Here is a 20,499-nt window from a genome sequence, read left to right on the forward strand (position 1 = left end):
GCAACCCACAGAGCCAAAACCCGAAGCCCCCTTCCACTAAGCCCTCACCTGCGTCCCCTCTTGGCCGATCGCCTCTTGACTCCAAGTCCCGGGCTCGTTTGGCTCGAGCCACTCGAGCCTAGACCCATCTTAGCCCCCTTCACAACCGAAAACCAGCAGCTAGAACCAACCGTGTCCAAAAACAAATCGTGATATGAACGAAATAAACATGTAAACAAGCCTTCAACCACAAAAACCGATCCTCTTTTCTGAAAATTTCTAAAAAAAATCTTCTATGCACATGCAACACACACCTATAATACTGATACCGTGAAGAAAAGTGAAAGAAGACATGCCTTGATAAATAAATCGACGAAGATAGATGCGTCTTGTAACGGGCTTCGACACGACGAACGGACCAAAAACCTTCAAATCTATAGCCTTGGATTCGTCTAAGGGCTACTGGTATTCTATCAAATCTTGAGGGAGGCTGATGACGAAGATGAAGAACAAGGGAGGGTGTCGGCTGAGAGCTTAGAGGCGTGAGGGTTTGGGGTTAGAATATCCTCTAGGGTGTTTTTTTAATTAAAATAGAGTTTTGGAATAAGTTAGAATATTAATAAGAGAATTATTGAATATGAAACTATATAACTTAAAAACTCTAAATAATAAATAAAATCTGATGGCCAAAATTAAAATCGTCGTAATTATAATTTAAGGGAATTTTTAAAAGTAATTAAAAGTCAATAAATTTTTTGGCTCAATTTGGATAAAAAATGGAACTCCTAAAATTATATAAAATTAATATATTGATAATTTTGAGGAAATAAAACTCAAAATAATAATTTTTGGGCTCTTAAAAAGGCTCATGAAATAAATTGGATAGAAAAGTTGTTTTCCCCCCCCCCCCCATCGTCGTCCGTCTGCCACGGTCCCCCGTCTACGCGATTAAATAATTCCAAATAACCAATAATCTCATAAAATCACTAAATATTGGGTTAAAAATGCTTGAAAATAATTTAAAATCATACACAAATAATTCACAATAATAATTTAACCCATAATCTAAAATTTTAAATAAATAAATTTTTCCTAATTATGCAATGCGAATGTTACGTATTTAAAATACCGGTGGATACAATTTTTCCCCGCCCTTAAATTGGATTTCGTCCAATCAGAAATAAAGTACTTACCCGAACAACTCCGGGTAGAGAGTCCTCATATGTGCCTCGGTCTCCCAAGTAGATTCCTCCTCCGAGTGATTCAGCCACTGGACTCTGACCATCGGTATGACACGCGTCCTAAGCCTCCGCTCCTCCTAGCCAAAATCCGTATAGGCCTCTCCTCAAATGCTAACTCCGGTGTCAACTGAAGAGGCTCAAAATCCAACACATGTGACGGGTTCGAGATGTATCTCCGAAGCATGGATACATGGAATACATTGTGCACTGCCGCTAGCCCTGGTGGTAGAGCTAAACGGTAGGAAAATGGGAAAATGGAGTACGGAGATGTGTTAGCCTCTGCTAAAATCTCAGCTCTCAACTGATCGACGTTCGTTACCCACATCCTACCACGGTACTGAAAAATGTCATCCACAACTGTATACAAAAGATTACCCTTGGCCTCATCTCTCTGTCTCCATCGCCTGCAACTCCTCATCAGTAGACTGTCCATCCCTGATCCGATCTGGCAGAACTGGCTGCACCGTCAACATGACAAGCTCGTGCATGACCACTCGAGTAAAACTCCAAATCAAACCTCTGAATCTCACTCTGCAGTGGTAGCTGCACTGACAAACACGATACCACGGACGACTTCCGACTCAAAGCATCGACCACTACATTAGCTTTACCTGGATGGTAGCTAATGTCACAGTCATAATCCTTCACTAACTCCAACCATCTCCGTTGCCTCATGTTCAACTCCTTCTGAGTGAAGAAGTACTTGAGGCTCTTGTGATCCGTGAAAATCTTGCACTTCTCGCCATACAGATAGTGCCTCCAGATTTTCAAAGCGAAGACCACAGCTGCTAACTCCAAATCATGTGTTGGGTAGTTCTGCTCGTGAATCTTCAACTGCCTCGACGCATAAGCAATAACCTTACCACACTGCATAAGTATGCGCCTAAACCTAGCTTAGACGCGTCGGTGTACACCACTAACTCCTCGTGTGTTACTGTCATCGCTAAAACCGGTGCGGTAGTGAGTGCTTCCTCCAGCTGATCGAAGCTCCTCTGACAGTCTGGACTCCAAATAAAATTCGCATTCTTCTTGGTTAAGGAAGTCAAGGGTACTGCAATAGAGGAAAAACCCTTGATGAACTCCTATAATATCCTGCCAAACCCAAAAAACTGCGAATCTCCGAAGCATTCCTCGGAATACCCCATTTTTGCACTGCCTCAACCTTCGACTGATCCACTACAATCCCATCTCTCGAAATAACGTGGCCAAGAAATGCCACCTGCTCGAGCCAAAACATCGCACTTGCTGAACTTGGCAATACAAACGATGCTCCCTCAAGGTCTGCAAGGCTGTCTGTAGATGCTGTCTATGCTCCTCAATGCTCCTAGAGTAGATCAAGATATCATCAATGAAGACTATGAAGAACTGATCAAGATACGGCTGAAATACCCGGTTCATGAGATCCATGAAAACCGCTGGAGCATTGGTCAACCCAAATGGCATCACCAAGAACTCGTAATGGCCCATAACGTGTCCGGAAAGCAGTCTTGGACACATCTGCCTCTCTAACTCGCAGCTGATGGTAACCAGATCGCAGGTCGATCTTGGAGAACACCGAAGCACCCTACAACTGATCAAATAAATCCTCTATCCTCGGCAGTGGGTACTTATTCTTCACCGTGACTCTGTTGAGCTCTCGATAATCGATGCACAGTCTCATACTGCCATCCTTCTTCTTCACAAATAACACTGGAGCTCCCCATGGAGAAAAGCTAGGACGAACAAAGCCTTTCTCTAATAACTCCTGAATCTGCTCCTTCAAACTCTTTCATCTCGGTAGGAGCAAGTCTGTACGTTGCCTTAGAGATAGGCACGGTGTCTGGCACTAAGGTCGATGCTGAACTCCACATCTCTCACTGGTGGAATTCCTGCAACAACCTCCGAAAAGACATCCGGTAAGTCACGAACCACCTCTATCTCTGATAATGATCTGCTAGATGGTTCTGAGGCCGTGACAATACTTGCTAGAAAACCCCTGGCAACCCCGTATCAACAACTTCCTCGCCTGAATAAGAGATATCACCTGAGGAAAATCACTGCTCTGAGATGCATGGAAAGGAAACGGGTCGCCTTCTGATGGTTTCACTGACACTGATCTCCGACGAAAGTCAATCAAAGCTCAATTTGACTGTCAACCAGTCCATAACCAAAATCAAATCAAAACCACTCAATGGCAAAACCACCACATCTGCTCAAATGGAGTGTCCCTGAAGCTCCAACTCCAGTTCTCGAATGACCTTCGAGGTAGAAATAATCTGCCCTGACGGCATAGTAACATCATACCCACTGTCAATAATATCAGGTGTGATGCTTATCCGCCTGATAAACTCCAGGGAGATAAACGAATGCATAGCCCCAGAATCTAGCAACGCAAACGTGGTGTTTCCCTCCAACTAGAATTCTCCCTGCACGCAGAAAATTCCCAACAACTTCATGCCACTACTAAACTTTCCCCCAACGAGACACTAAATAACCCTTAATTCTAATCACAATAAAACATGCTTCTTATTCTAACATGCAGATAGGTAACCCAAATAACAACAATTTCGCAAGAAAACGAGATTCTTAACCAAAGGAAAAAATTATAAAATACTAGGGATAAGATATACCGGTGATCAAGGAGGTGTCTGGGTCTGCCTCCTCTGCCTGCATGACGAACACTCTACCAGCCGTGTTCTTCTTCCTCGGGCAGTTAGCTATCTGATGCCCTGGCTCCCTGCAGTGGTAACAAACTCCTGCTCCCAACAGACAAGGTCCCGAATGTATCTTCTGACACTTTGGGCAAGTAGGAAAACCTATAGCATTAGGGGCCCCGCCCCTCTGCTGCTGTGGCCTCTGCTGCTGCGGCCTCTGCTGCAGATTCGGGCCCTTAGCCGGCCCAGTAAACTGCTTCTTCGCAGGAGGCTGCGAAGATGGTTGCTGATACCCCGACTGAATATGTCTCTTCCCCTGCTGCTCTCGCTGCATCTCTCTCCTACCCTCCTCTGACCTCAGTGCTCTACTAACTGTCGCCTCATATGTAGCGACGTCCATCATACGTACGTCGTGCTTGATATCCGCTCTCAGTCCCTCCACAAACTGCTCATCTTCTCCGGTGGACTGTCTGCAATCAGAGGCACAAAATGACAGCCCCTCTCGAACTGGCTCACATACTCAACCATTGACCTGTCCCCCTGCCGGAGACTCATAAACTCCCAGATCATGCGACTCCTCACATCCTCCGTGAAATACTTGGCGTAGAAGACACGCCTGAACTCCGCCCAAGACAGTGTAGGGAGGTGTACTCCCCTGGCAGCACCCTCCCACCAAAGAGCTGCGTCTCCCCTCAACATATACGTCGCACAGTTCACCCTGTCCGCATCTGTGATCCCCATATATGCAAAGATGGACTTCAAAGAACGAATCCACCCCTCAGCCACCAATGGATCGGTGGTACCAATGAACTCCTTCGGCCCCTTCTTCTGGAACCGCTCAGCTACGTCCTCCTCATGGGAAATTCTGGGACGTGAAGCCTGCTGCTCTAACAGAGCAGTAACCCCTGCCATCAAAGTAGCATTGGCCTGCTCCAATGCTGCAAGTGGGTTCTGCGGAGGTGGAGGTGGAGGTGTAGATTCCCCACGTCTGTTCATCGGTATAGGAGGCATTCTGCACCACCACATATTTCTTTACGTAAATCGCCATGCATAACTAAGTACTTAAAAATTTTCTGCTAACATAAATGCTTAAGTCTTAAACATGATACTACTAGATCATACTAAAAGCAATTAAAACTTACAGACCGGTAGCGTGGATTTCTGAGCTCGCATAGCAGTGATGACCCCCACCAAGAACGTGTCTCTGATACCAATTGAAACATCTAATACTAATAAATGCGGAAATTTTTATTTTTTTTTATACTAATTAAAATATATGTACACACATGCCCATACATATATGCACAGAATAAATAGATTTAAAAATAAATATCTTAAATAAAATGCAACATTTAATAAATTAAATGTCAGAGTCATACATTAAATAAAAATGTTGTTCTAAACAATTAAATAAAAGTTTGCATGCACTGAAAATATTTAAATAAATATAAGTATTAGTACCAACCACTGAAAACGAATAAAAAGAACAACATGTTTAATATTTCATAAAAACATAATCATAAAAACTCAGACGACGGCCGCGGGGGATCACTGCATGTTCGCTCATAGGTCCTCGCCTCCGGTGGGTACTACGTCCTCTACATACTCACCTGCACCATACCAGTGTAGTGAGCCTAGAGGCCCAATATGCTAACATAACAAGGATTTAAAATAATTTAAATCACTTTAATAATAATACATAACATATACATGAATGAGCATGCTTAAAATAATATCATGACATAACATAACTTAAATTAACTTAAATATCATAATCATACATAATACATAAACATTGTTGAGCAAAGTATTTTCTAACATCGCATGATTGTATCCATAGTGTAACCTTAAATCATACATCAAATACTGATCAGCGTGGAAACCAATGTACGTGGCGGTGACGAATCACCTCTTAAATTGGCAGTAAACTGCCCTTCAATAGTTCACATATGGGGACGAATCCCCCTTAAATTGTCACACTAGTTCAAATTCCAACATAAAATATTTCTTTTGCTCAACCTTAAACATTAAATCATGCATAAAAATTATTTCATGAATGCATGTACTTAAATAAAATGTGTGTCCTTCATATATATTTAATTTAATTTCATACTAACATATAAATATAAAAATAACTTCCATGCATAAAAATAATTAAATATATATTCAGGACACATGCAATTTCTCATGGGTTGTACTGAACTGCTGGCCCTAAACTCTCAAGCCCATTACTTAAACCTGGCCCAATAACACTGAGACTGGCCCATTAACACTGAGACTTGGCCCATTAACATACTTAAGCCCAATAACTTAAACTTTTAGCCCAAATAATTATATGTAAGCCCAATTAATTTTCTTAAGACCATTAAATAATTAATCTGGCCCAATGGGCCCAAAAGCCCAAAACTGGCCCAATAATTCTCATGGGCCCCCAAGGCCCATAAAAATTAGTGGACTCACTTAATTAATTTAATTAAGCCCAACAATAATTAAATTTAACCCAAAGTAATTAAATGGAACCCAATTAAATTTTTAGGATTTAATTAGGCCTATTTAACACTTAATTAAACTTAAAAACTTAAAAATAAAAATACCCGAGCCCGACTAACTTGACCCGGACCCAACTAACATAACCCCGGACCCACTGACTTGACCCGGACCACCAACCCGACCCGGACCCACCTAGAAACCCTAAACCCGATTCCCTTCTTCCCTGCAGCTCTCGGCCGCGAGCAAGCACCCCTTCTAGGGCTTGCTGCCGCCCTGCTCCGGCCGCCCCTGGCCGGAGCCCCACCGCCCAGACGTAGCCCACGTCTGGGTAGTTCGAACCTAGTCCTTGACCCAGCCCCATGCAACCCACAGAGCCGAACCCGAGCCCCCTTCCACGAAGCCCTAACCTGCGTCCCCTCTTGGCCGATCGCCTCTTGACTCCAAGTCTGGGCTCGTTTGGCTCGAGCCACTCAAGCCACTCGAGCCTAGACCCATCTTAGCCCCCTTACCAACCGTAACCAGCAGCTAGAACCAACCATGTCCAAAAACAAATCGTGATATGAATGAATAAACATGTAAACAATCTTCAACCACAAAAACCGATCCTCTTTTCTGAAAATTCTAAAAAAAATCTTCTATGCACACGCAACACACACCTATAATACTGATATCGTGAAGAAAAGTGAAAGAAGACATGCTTGATAATTAAATCGACGAAGATAGATGCGTTTTAACGGGCTCCGGGACGACGAACGGACCAAAAACCTTCAAATCTAGAGCTTGATCGGCTAAGGGCTTGTGGTTTTCTGTCAAATCGTGAGGGAGGCTGATGAAGAAGATGAAGAACAAGGGAGGTGTCGGCTGAGAGCTTAGAGGCGTGAGGGTTTGGGGTAGAATTAGGGTGTTTTTAATTAAAATAGAGTTTTGGAATAATTAAAATATTAATAAGGAATTTTTGAATATGAAATATATAACTTAAAAACTCTAAATAATAAATAAAATCTGATGCCAAAATTAAAATCTCGAAATTATAATTTAAGGGAATTTTAAAAGTAATTAAAAGTCAATATTTTGGCTCAATTTGGATAAAAATGGACTCCTAGAATTATATAAAATAAATATTGATAATTTTGAGGAAATAAAACTCAAAATAATATTTTGGGCTCTTAAAAAGGCTCATGAAATAAATTGGATAGAAAGTTGTCATCTCGTCCGTTCACGGTCCCGTCTACGCGATTAAATAATTCAAATACCAATAATCCATAAAAATCACTAATTATGGGTTAAATGCTTGAAAATAATTTAAATCATACACAAATAATTCACATAATAATTTAACCCATAATTTAAAATTTTAAATAAATAAATTTCCTAATTATGCATGCGAATTTACGTATTTAAAATACCGGGTGTTACACAATGTGTACGTACCTCTAGGCTAGTTTAAGTAAAGTAGGATCCTAGGTTCCAAGCCTATATTCAAAAGTTCACCGTATCACTACATAAATTCTATAAGCCTTAACTAAGCTAATAAGTACTCCCAAAACTTAAATAGATTCTCGGACCATACCTTCGTCCGTAGTTAGCCCTTTGAAGTCGCTAGTCCCGGATGACTATAACCACAGCTTGGTTATTCCAGAACCTCTATTATAACCGATAGGGCCCTAAAGTGTATATCTCACACTATATAACTGAAGAAAGAAACTCGGGAATTCGTATTTCAAAATGAAATCGAACGAGACCTATTTATAGGCAAAATTCCCGGCCAGGATCGGAACTTCCGATTTCGGGATCGGAGCTTCCGATCCAGCTCATTGCATGCATGCAAGACACGCCAGGATCGGAACTTCCGATCCGACGATCGGAGATTCCGATCTGCTCTATGTTCAACACTTGTCAAAACTCGCGGCTGAGTCATCGGGCAAAGCTGGCAGCCGAAGATCGGAACTTCCGTTCCAGGATCGGAGCTTCCGATCTCGGTGCTTCCGATGAGCTTCCGAAGTGGATGGGATCGGGAGCTTCCGATCTGAGTTCGGAGCTTTCGATCCGGCCCAAAGTCAAAAACTCAAATTCTCTTTCGAAGTCCAATAACACTCCGAAATTGATTAATTACCAACTCTTAATCATGTTTAACATATTATTATCTTAAAATGAGTTTTGGGTTACTACAGATCATCCGAATCTGAGATATGGAAACCCTCAAGCAAATCAATCGGGGACTCAAGCACCACCGCACAATCAAACTTATAGGCCGCCGTATCCTCAACAGCAGCAGCGTCCTCAAATTCCAAATCCAGGTGAGTTTCTTGAAAATATCGTTAAAGATCTTGCTACTAACACTGTAGCTTTTCAACAGGAAACCAGAACAAGTATTTAAAACTTGAATACCCAGATGGGACAGCTCGCCACCGCCATCAATAAGCTGGAAGCACAGCACTCCAATGCTTTACCATCTCAGACAATTCCGAACCCAAGAGAAAACGCAAGTGCAATTACTTTAAGGAATGGGAAGGAGTTGAAGATCAAAGAAAAAGAAGTGGAGACTTCAACCAAGGAGAAGCCACAAGAAGAACCGAAGGCGACTGATGGAGAAACATCTATGAAAGAAGCGCCAAGAGGTAAGTTTCCTCTTCTTTAACTCCAAAAAACTTGTTTCACAAGCTTCAGTCTAGACATACGGCTTATTTTTCTGAGTCAATTGCGTAATAGCTTCGCAATGCTGGAAAAATTTCGGATAAAGCGTCTATAATAACCTGCCAAGCCCATAAAACTTCGTATTTCTGGCACTGATGTAGGTCTCGGCCAATTCAGTACAACCTCTACCTTGCTTGGATCCACTGAAATTCCATCACCTGAAATAATATGCCCAAAAAACACAACTTTTTGCAACCAAAACTCACATTTCGATAACTTGGCATATAATTTCTCATTTCTCAAAGTCTGTAAAATGATTCTGAGATGTTCAGCATGATCATGCACATTCTTGGAATATATCAAGATATCATCGATAAAAATTATGACAAAGTCATCCAAGTATTTCTGAAATACCCGATTCATCAATCCCATAAATACTGGCAGGAGCATTGGTTAGTCCAAAAAGCATGACAATAAATTCATAATGCTCATACCTTGTTCTGAAAGCAGTTTTAGGAATTTTCATCTCTTACCCTTAGCTGATGATATCCGGATCGTAAATCAATCTTTGAATAGATAGCTGAACCCTGTAGCTGATCAAACAAATCATCGATTCTAGGCAATGGATATTTATTCTTTATGGTTACCTTGTTCAGTTGACGATAATCTATACACAACCGCATTGAGCCATCTTTCTTTCGTACAAATAGTACCGGAGCGCCCCAAGGTGAAACGCTCGGCCTAATGTACCCCTTGGCCAATAAATCTTTCAGCTGATCCTTCAACTCCTTCAATTCAATAGGTGACATTCTGTAAGGAGCTTTGGATATTGGTTGCGTACCTGGCATTAATTCAATACTGAAATTTATTTCTCGAACTGGAGGTAAACCAGGAATTTCATCAGGAAATACATCAGCAAATTCATGCACAACTGGAATATCTGTTACTACTGGACTGGATTTCAATACATCAACTGCATAAATTAGAAATCCTTCTGCACCTCTCTGCAATAAACGGGTCATAGATAACATAGAAATCAAAGGGATCTTGGCTCTGGAACCCTTACCGTAGAATTTCCACTCAGCTGCCATTTCTGGTCTAAATCTGACCACTTTCTGGAAACAATCTACAGTCGCCTTGTACTTGGTTAACATGTCTATACCGATAATGCAATCAAAGTCTGATAATCCAAGGACTATACAATCTATATCAATCACATTCCCGTCATATTGCAAAGCACAATTTTGAATCATTCGAATAGATATAATACCTTTACCCAAAGGTGAAGAAATATAAACAACAGTAGGCAATGGCTCAGACGATAAAGAATGCATCATAACAAATTTTTCAGATATGAATGTATGTGATGCACCTGTATCTATCAAAACGTAAGCAGGATAACCAAAGATAAAGCATTTACCTGCTATAACATCATCAGGTGCGGCCTGAGTCTGCTCCTCTGTCAATGCAAACACTCGTGCCTGTTGTCTAGGAGGTTGAGTCACAGTCTGGCTTCCTCCTGATCTGGTTTTTTGTTGAGGCTGAAATGAATGCACTGATTGCCTTTTTGTCTGAGGTGATGGTCGAGAAGAACTTGCACCAGTTGTTCTTTGAGGACACACATTGGCATAATGACCTGGTTGGCGACAGATATTGCAATTCCCTGACACACCTCTACACTGATCAATAGCATGTCGTCCACCACACTTACCACAAAATACTCCTGACTCACCAGTTCTCTGCCCTGTACCAAACTGTATCTGTCCACTAGAACTGGAAAAACTACTGCATGCCTTCTTGAATTGCTTCCCTTTTGGCCTGAATCTATAATCCTTTCTGCCACTACTTCCTCCCTCAAATCTGGGAGAAGGTTGCTGAAACTGTGGCGGATTATGTGGAACTGATGCTGATACCGGCTATGGAGATGGCTGTGGAAGAAATGGTGCTCCTCTTTGTCGCAATAAACCCGCTTTGGCACCCTTAGCTTTATTCAAGGCATCAGCAAAGGTATTGGGTCGTCCACTGTTCACCAAAGTAAACACATCTGGATTGAGGCCATTGATAAACTGATCTGCCATGGCTTCCATCAGTCGCTGCTATATGTGGGGCAAACTTCAAAAAACTTGAAAATTTGGCCACATATTCTTCGATATTCAAGTTGCCTTGCCTCAGATTGGCAAATTCAGCACCCTTATCCTTCCTGTAGGAGACTGGAAAGAAACGTTGATAGAATTCAGTTTTAAAGACAGTCCATGTGATAATCGTACCTCGATGTTCTAAACGCCCGTTTTGTCATAATCCACCAACTCTTGGCAACTTCATGAAGTTGATGTATAACCAGTCTGATACGACGATCATCAGAATAATCAAGTGACTCAAACAACTGTTCAATGTCTTCTAACCAATTCTCACAATCAACTGAATTTTCTGTTCCTTTCAGTTTTGGCGGTTTGAACTATTGAAATCGTTTCAGCAATGTCTCCATCGGCGTAGCAGTAACATCCATAGAATCAGCAGATGTACTACCCTGTGCATTCTGAGGTTCAGCAACTGGCGGTGGTACTAATGCTGGTTCGGCCTGAGGAACCAATAATGGATGTCTAGTAGCCGGTGCTTTACGGGGAGGCATATCTGATTGTCAAACAGATTAGTGCATAAACAATATCATATGCAGCAATTTATTCCATCCTTCTCTGATAAGCATTCTCATGCATTCTTATGAGAATTCAGGTTCTGACTGAAGATATTCTGGAATACAATTGCATATATAGCATGCAGTAGCAATGAAAGCACATAATCATGCAATCACATAATTATTGCAATATAAGCATGCTAGCATATACTGCACATAATCAGGTACAACATGTAATCTCATGTAATATCAAAAAATCAGACAGACTCAATCTACCCCGCTCATCAACTTCTATCTGAATCCAGAAACTTATGCTCTGATACCACCTGTTGTGGGGACCTCGGGTGCTAATCAAATCTTATAGGGCGATTAATAACTAAAAAATAGTTAATCTGCAATATCGGACAATTGGCGACGCAAAACCTTACATTTGGCGACGCAAAAATACGTCGCAAAAAGATCAACAATTTTTTTTTTTTAAAACCTGACGCGCGGGCGCGCCTCCTTGGGCGCGGGCCGAGGCACTCAAAGTGCCTTGGTTAGGCGCGGCCGTGCCTAGGCCTCGGGTACCACTCCTAAACAGCTGAAAAATGAAGGTTTTGCCCCTGTTTTGAATCTCAAACACCATCTAACATTTCAAACATGATTCATGCTTCAAAATCTAAACAAAATCATGCATAACCATGAGCTAATCAAGCAACAAAACATGGAACTTGATATAAAACCCACAAGATCTTACATCCTCTTGTTCTTGACCAACATACATATCTATATGTTCAAAAGTTCCAAGTACTAGAAAAACTCAAGTTCAAGATACAAAGGTTGACATCAACTCTACTTCTTATACCCGAAATCACCACATGCTAATCTCTCTCTCGATCTATTCTTGTCGCTTCTGACCAGCTCCTGCCCCACCTATTGCCATGCACACATACAAAACAAATCAATAGCCGGATAACTCCGATGAGAATAAATCCCAGTATAAACAACATAAAGCGCAAGATAATAAACGTAAATGCAATGCATATGTCAAAAGAAGCTATCAATCTGATATCAATAGGATATTGGTTCTTGGGATCCCGAGGAAATAAAATCTTCAACGAACACCAACTCACCCAATCAAGGTGAAGTCAAATACTTTATTTTCTCTGACTTTGGTGCAACTATAGTGAGTCTTCTGGCTCTGGAAGTAAGTCTACATTCCGTGCCACTCAACTACAGCCCTCCAAACGTCATATGCACTCTAGGCTTTTCAACCCTCTGTGCTTGTCAGGCTGGAGTTCAAGATGAATGCAATATAATCTGTATGCATTAAAGACTATAAACTATCTTGAACATATAAGCATATAAGCACACAAATCATCAAAGTCATCTAAATCACATAGAATACAAACTCAAAAAAGTATGTGATTAACAAGGGAATACTCGAAACAATAGCTATTTCGAGCGTTCTATCCCATCTGGATTAGCTGACATTTATACCTTTCGATGTCAAGTTTGAAAGTACTTCAAATCTGCAATTAAATCAATGAGAATTCATATCAAAAGGCTGCTCAACTTTCAACTCAAACTTCAATTGCAAAAGGCTTCAAACCTTCTTGACTTCTTCGCCGATTCAATTTCGGATTCTCGAATTCGAATACGTCAATAACAAAGCTGTAATGAAGTGTTTGGAATCATAAAAATCAACTTCCAAATCCATTTCAACATAGCTAGGTAAACAAGGTTAAACTTGTACAAATTCTGAAATCGGCGGCGTAACGGCTAAAAACCGGCAACCGAATTAATATCACAATCAATATACCAAGCTATTCTCATCATAATATTTATCATATAAACATGCATATACACGTCCAACACAAAATCAGAATTGACAGGGTTTCAACTTTGCTTCCTAAAATCATAAGAAATCCAATCGACAGTCTTTTTCCGAACCGTCTGCGAATACATAATCGGTACAACTCATATATGCATATATCTAAAAATCATGAATTTCCATATTAAACATAAAAATAAAATCTGAGAAAAGTGAATGAAACTTGTACCAAAACGTAGCTCTCGGAGCGGTGATCGCAGATATATATTTATCTCGAATTTCTGACGGCCGGATCATAAATTATCGAAGCTTTTGTGGTTGAAAAATCTGAAAATGGCGTTTTGGAACCCTTCAGCCGTGTTCTCTGCCTTTGTGTCATGTAAGCTGATGGAATAAGGGTCAAAATAGATATATATAAGCTATTTTGCAGTTTAGTCCCTAAACTTTTGACTATTTGCAATTCAGTCCCCGGAAAAGCAATTTAATTCAATTTCAATCCTTATTCATTTAAGAATATTAGAATTTAATTCTAAACTCTAAATATTCCCAAATTAAATATTCTCGGATTAAAATTAAATAATCCTGGGCCTTACATTGTTGGTGTCTTAGTTTGTGTCTCACATCGGTTGACTAAATAACCTGGGAGCCCTTAATATAGACAAGGACAACCCTCACCTCTTGAGCTAGCTTTTGAGGTGAGTTAGGTCCAAGTCAATATTTCTTACAGGTCTTGCTCGATATGCTGCCATTTCCCAGGTTTATATATATCTATCTATATATACTCATCAACAACATTAGACTTTAATCAGTGGATTCTTGAACTATATATATATATATATATATATATATAAATATATATTCTTGCGTCCCATATGACATATTTACTTCTTTTGAACCTTTCAGGATGCTGGTTTGTTTCCTATAGTGGAGTCCGAGATACTACTTGATGGAGATCATGGGATCGAAAGAAACTTTGAAGTTGCCTTAAAAGTGTGGGCTGAGGTGTTCTTCTACCTCACCGAGAACAATGTCTTGTTCGAAGGCATTATTTTGAAACCTATTATGGTAACTCCTGGAGCCGAAAGAAAGGATAAGGCAACACCGCAAGAGGTCGCTGATTACACTCTAATTAAAACTCTTGAAAAGAAGAGTCCCTTCTGCTGTCCCAGGAATCATGGCAAGTACTCTCAAATTCTGTATCAATCTCTACTCGTGTTAACCATTTTCGTAAAGTTAGAATGGATCGTTGCATGGACTAATGGGGTTCTGGGCTCTGGGGCATGACATTTGTATCATTCTATGTAGAGGAATGTGGTATACTGAATTGCAAATGTGTATTCTCGTGACACAGTTTTTGTCTGGCGGGCAATCGTAAGTGGAGGCGACACTCAACTTGAACGCTATGAACCAATGCCCCAACCCGTGGCACGTATCGTTCTCATACGCACGAGCCCTTCAAAACACATGCCTCAAGACATGGGGAGGAAGACCTGAGAATGTGTGAAGGCGGCGCAGGACACGTTACTTGTTAGAGCAAAGGCTAATTCTCTGGCTCAGCTAGGCAAATACACCGCCGAAGGAGAGTCGGAGGAAGCCAAGACAGGAATGTTTGTTAAAGGGTTACAGTTACTAAGTTCCCAGAAAAGAATTGAGAATTTCTACGAGTGTTTGATTTTAGTCTATGATGTGAGAATTATAAATTACTAATCATGTTAGGAATCAATCTGAAATTTGAAGATCGAGAATTCACCAGGCAAACAAAACACACAGATAAGAACAATAATCCCAGAAAGCAGATAAAACCAACGCACACAGATCAATCAACTAACTCACGCGAAAGAGATTAAACGACGCAAGTATTTACGTGGTTCGGCAAAGATTTGCCTACGTCCATGGGAGAGAAACACACACACTTTTATTAATCACCCAACAGAACAACCCAAGCTCAAGAACAGAGCTTATTAAAGAGATGGACTCAGACAAACTATCAAGCTAGATACAGACACGATTCAAGCTATTGATACTTGAATCTTCCCGTCACAATCTACACTTAGTTTTCTCCTCCGAAATCTCTCCTTCTTCTCCCTCAATATATTCTGAAGAATTTTGATTTTTTGTTGTTCTCGTTGCGGCCAGCTTCCATCTGCTTACATAGAGAATTAGACCGACTTTCATCTTGGGCTTTAGGTCAACAGTAACTTATGACCCAATTATAAAGTCAACATGGTCCAGCCCGATAAGTCTTCATTCATCAGTTTGATCTGCCCTTGTATTTCGATCTGCATTGATCTGCCTGCAAGCGTATAGCTTCTTGGACACTTCATCTGACTTCTAACCAAGTCACAATACTCGAGCAATCTATCTGCATGAACTCATCCGAAGACTCGTCTGACCATCACATCGATCTGATCCCAATATACGATCTGGCCATGAACTCATCTGATCACCGAGTTCATCTGATCTGTACTATCCGATCCGATCTCTTCTCTATTCCCATTCAATCTAACAGAAGCATACTTCAACAATCTCCACCTTGATTCTTTCAAAAGGAATGCTGCTCTCCATCCTAGCCGCCTTGGCTAATTTCCAATCACCACATTAACTAAGTCCAAACATTTCTTGAATTTAGCATACGGCAGTGACTTAGTCATAGCATCTGCAGGGTTTTCTTCTGATGCTATCTTCACAAGGATCACATTTCCTTTTTCAATTACATCTCTCACGAAATGCATTTTCACGTCTATGTGTTTCGATCGTTCATGATAGACTTGGTGTTTCATCAAGTGTATTGCACTTTGATTGTCACAGTGTACTACCAGTTGATCTTGTTTTACACCCTACTCCGCTATCATCCCTTTTAACCACAATCCTTCCTTTATGGCCTCAGTCACAGCTATGAATTCTGCCTCAGTGGTAGAAAGAGCAACCACTGACTGTAAATTAGACTTCCAGGTGATCGCTGTGCCATAAAAGGTGAACACATAACCAGTCAATGACTTTCTCGTGTCTAAGTTCCCAGCAAAATCTGAATCCACATATCCAACTACCGGATCAATCCCATCTTGTTGTTTCTCAAACTTCAATCCCAGCCCAGTTGTGTTTATGAGATATCGGAGAATCCACTTCAAAGCTTCCCAATGATATGTTCCCGGATTAGCCATAAATCTTGACACTACACTGATTGCGTATGCCAGATCAGGCCTACTACACATCATTCCATAAATAAGACTCCCTACTCCACTAGCATATGGAATACCGGCCATCTTCATCTTGTCTTCCACACATTCAGGTGACTGATTCGCAGATAGCTTCAAATGTTGTCCCAGAGGGGTCAAGACAGATTTTGCATGATTCATATTATACCGCAGAACAACCTTCTTCAAATAGTTCTTCTGACTCAGATGAATCTCCTGTCTTTTCCTGTTTCTCACTATGTCCATGCCCAGAATTCTCTTCGCTTCACCCAGATCTTTCATCTCAAACTCTGTGTTGAGCTATTGTTTCAAGGATGATATCTCTGTCCTACTTTTACTTGCGATCAAGATATCATCAACGTAAATCAGTAGGTACAAGATAACCTGCCCATCATCCTTCTTCAGATAGACACATCTGTCATATTGGCTTCTCACAAAACCAATATCAATCATGAACTCATCAAACCTATTGTTCCACTGCCTAGGACTCTGCTTTAGCCCATACAATGATTTTCTCAGTAAGCAGACTTTGTTCTGGGTTTTCTGATGTATGAAGCCCTTTGGTTGTTCCATATAAATGGTTTCTTCCAGGTCACCATGTAGAAACGCAGTTTTCACATCCATCTGCTCAAGCTCCAAGTTAAGCTAGTTCACCAGTGCTAACATAATCCGGATGGAACAATGTTTGACCACTGGAGAATAGACCTCATTAAAATCTATCCCTTCTACTTGACCAAAACCCTTTGCAACCAATCTTGCTTTATACTTGATCTGATCTGTACCAGGAGTTCCTTCCTTCTGTTTATAGATCCACTTGCATCCCAATGTCTTTTGATGCTTCGGTCTGTCTACTAGCTTCCAGGTTTGATTCTTCTCAAGTGAGTTCATCTCTTCATTCATAGCTTCAATCCACTTGTTTTTCTGTTTACTCGCCATAGCTTCATCATAAGTATTTGGCTCTGAATACTCCACGTCCTCAGCTACTGTCAGTGCATACCAAGCCAGATCAGCTTCACCAACCCTCTTAGGAGCTCTGATCTCCCTTCTGGTTCTGTCCCTTGCAAGATTATAAGTTCTTAAGTCCTTTTTTGGATCACTCGCTGTCATATCATCATCTTGCATCTCATCTGCCTCTTCATCTGTCACAGAAGACTCCACCTCAATTGGTAGTTTATCATTCACACTGATCTGACTGTCCTTTCCATCTGTATTCATTTTATATCCCAGTTTGGATTCATCAAACTTCACATCCCTGGTGTTGAAGCACTTTGGACCTCTTGATTCCAGGTTCCAAACCTTATAACCCTTCACACCATCCGATACCCAATGAATATACATCTGACTGCCCTTGATTCCAACTTGTCCTGTTTCAGATGAGCATATGCAAGAAATCCGAATACCCTCAAGTTTGAGTAGTCTGCTGGTGTTCCACTCCACTTTTCCATAGGTGTCTTGAAACCAATCGCACTGGATTGACACCTATTGACCAAATAGCACGCAATAGATAATGCTTCTCCCCAGAAATACTTAGGAAGAGAAGCATTGATCAACATACATCTGACCCTTTCCAGAAGAGTTCTGTTCATTCTCTCTGCCAGGCCATTTTGCTGTGGAGTTCCTGCCACTGTTCTGTGTCTGGTAATGCCTTTCTCCTTGCATAGCTTGACAAACTTATCTGATAAGTATTCCAGCCCATTATCTGTTCTCAGGTGTTTCACTCTTCGATCACTCTTGTTCTCAACTGCCAGCAGCCATTCTCTGAACTTGTCATATGCTTCATCCTTAGTCTTTAAGATGAATATCCATACTCTCCTTGAGTAATCATCTATCAAAGACATGAAGTATCTGCCTCCACCATGAGTTTTTGTCCGAGAAGGACCCCATAGATCTGAATGAATGTAGGCCAATGGTTGCTCAGTTGTGTGACTTCCTTGACCAAACGATACTCTTTTTGATTTTCCAAGAGCACAACTATCACATAACTCCAGTGATTCAATATTTTCTCCACCTAACAGACCCTGTTTAGACAGCTCATGTAATCCCTTCTCACTTACATGTCCAAGCCTCAGATGCCATAGCTTGGTTCTGTCTTGCTGTTCCTGAATATTTGCTGTACTTCAAATAATCGTTTCACCTTGTAGTACATACAGGAGGTTCCTCTTGACATCCTTCATCACAATCAGAGATCCTTTAGACACTGAGATACTGCCTGCTCCTGATTTGAATGAATATCCCTGAGCATCAAGCGTTCCCAATGATATCAAGTTTCTCTTCAACTCGGGCACATACCTCACCTTGGTGAGTACTCTGTCGATCCCATCATGCATCCTTATTCTGATATTTCCAGAGCCCTTTATCCTGCATGATTGATTATTCCCCAACAGTATCATGTCCTGATCTGATTCCTCCAATTTTTCAAACCAAGATCTTATAGGACACATGTGAAAGAAGCATCCTGAATCCAGTATCCACTCGTGGTTTTGATCACCTTTAGAAACCACCAATACTTCTGCTGAGTCATATCCATCTGTAGCTATGGCCAGAGTACCATCATCCTTGGGTTTTTCCTGTTGCTTCCCTTTCCTTTCAGGACAATCTCTTCGCAGATGTCCAACCTTCTGACAGGCATAGCACTTCATATTACCCAAGTTTCTGTTCTGGTATCTTCCTTGACTCTTCGATCTGGACTTTGGCCTGTATTTTCCACTGGATGTCCTCTTATCACTTCTGCCCCTCACCGTAAGACCTTCTCCATGTGATTCAGTGTTTGTGTTCGATTTTCTCTGAAGTTTCTTGGATTGAATAGCAGACATAACTTCTTCCAATGTTATCGTCTGTTCTCTTCCATATAGCAAAGCATCCCTGAAATTTTCATATGCTTTAGGAAGAGCATTCAGAAGTATCAAAGCTCGATCTTCATCCTCAATCTTTACTTCAATATTCTCCAAGTCATCCAATATCTTGGTGAATTCTTCGATCTGGTCTTCAAGGTTCTTCTCATCCTTAATCACAAAGGAATACAATCTCTGTTTCATGTACAGACGATTAGCCAGGGATTTCGTCATGTATAAATTTTCGAGTTTGAGCCACACCGCCGCTGCAGATTCTTCTCTGGCCACCTCCCGAAGAGGTCTATCTCCCAGACAGAGAATAATTGCACTGTGTGCTTTCTCGAGCAATTCATCCTTGTTCTTTATCTCATCGGACATCTCCTCCTTCTTCTTAAGAGCCTCCACCAATCCTTGTTGTATCAGGATTGCACGCATCTTAATCCTCCAGAGCGAGAAATCATTCTTGCCCGTAAACTTCTCAATATCAAACTTCATTGATCCCACCATCTTTCCTTGGTTTCCCACAGACGGTGCCACTTGTTAGGAATCAATCCGAAATTTGAAGATCGAGAATTCACCAGGCAAACAAAACACACAGATAAGAACAATAATCTCAGAAAGCAGATAAAACCAACGCACACAGATCAATCAACCAACTCACGCGAAAGCGATTAAACGACGCAAGTATTTACATGGTTCGGCAAAGATTTGCCTACGTCCACAGAAGAGCAACATACACACTTTTATTAATCACCCAACATAACAACCCAAGCTCAAGAACAGAGCTTATTACAGAGATGGACTCTCAGACAAACTATCAAGCTAGATACAGACACGATTCAAGCTATTGATACTTGAATCTTCCCGTCACAATCTACACTTAGTTTTCTCCTCCGAAATCTCTCCTTCTTCTCCCTCAATATATTATGAAGAATTTTGATTTTTTGTTCTTCTCGTTGCGGCCAGCTTCCATCTGCTTATATAGAGAATTAGACCGACTTTCATCTTGGGCTTTAGGTCAACAGTAACTTATGACCCAATTATAAAGT

This window comes from Henckelia pumila, chromosome 4 (assembly GCF_033568475.1).
Source record: "Henckelia pumila isolate YLH828 chromosome 4, ASM3356847v2, whole genome shotgun sequence".
Taxonomy (NCBI): Eukaryota; Viridiplantae; Streptophyta; class Magnoliopsida; order Lamiales; family Gesneriaceae; genus Henckelia; species Henckelia pumila.